The sequence below is a fragment of the Vulpes vulpes genome, chromosome X, assembly GCF_048418805.1.
Source record: "Vulpes vulpes isolate BD-2025 chromosome X, VulVul3, whole genome shotgun sequence".
In the NCBI taxonomy this organism is placed as follows: domain Eukaryota; kingdom Metazoa; phylum Chordata; class Mammalia; order Carnivora; family Canidae; genus Vulpes; species Vulpes vulpes.
This window is the reverse complement of record NC_132796.1, coordinates 40,036,069-40,036,816: the sequence shown is the minus strand read 5'-3', so window position 1 is coordinate 40,036,816 and position 748 is coordinate 40,036,069.

Below are 748 nucleotides of genomic sequence, written 5' to 3'. Positions count from 1 at the left end.
GGGGCCGCTCCCTGGGCGCCATATGCTTCCCAGGCCCAGGGGTCAGAGAGCAGGGGTCAGGCCCAGTTGCGGGAAGTGGCCCGGAGGAGGGCTTGGGAGCAAGCTGCAGGGCCACTCCCACGCGCAGACCGAGAAACCCCGATGCCGGATTCTCCTGAAATAAATCTCGTGGCCCCAGTCAGGCATCCCGGGCGTCCGGGGAGACTGTGGTTTTTGCTTTTGGACAACATTGCCTAACGTAAGCAGAGAGTCTTGGTCTCTGCCAGTGGCAGTCGTTGGTAGCATACACAGTAAGCACACACAGTTGGTAGCATACACAGAAAGCCTGTTAAGTGCCCTTGGGGACAGACTTCTGATACTTGTCAGGATCTGGGGGAAAGAGGCCAAGTGTGTGCCGCCCTTGTAGGACCAGGCCCTACAAGGGTGCCTGGTCACCCCGCAGAACTCTTCGGGCGGTGCATGGTCGGGTGTCAGCTCAGTTGGCGCCGAGCTCCTCCTGCGGTAGAGCCACAGCAGGTGCCACGCACCGTGGAGAGAAGCATGTGACAAAAACCATCGTGGCATCCATCGTACGTGTATGTGATCTTCCATTTGAACCTACTGCTTTTCCCCCTCTCTTTCCCTTTCTCCTCTGTAAGTTAACTCATGTTCCCTGGATGATCGAGATGATTCATAGCCCAGATCTACAGCGCACGGTTCTGGAAAGTGACCGTGTAAGCTTTGTGCTGGCGTCCCGGGAGGGAGAAGA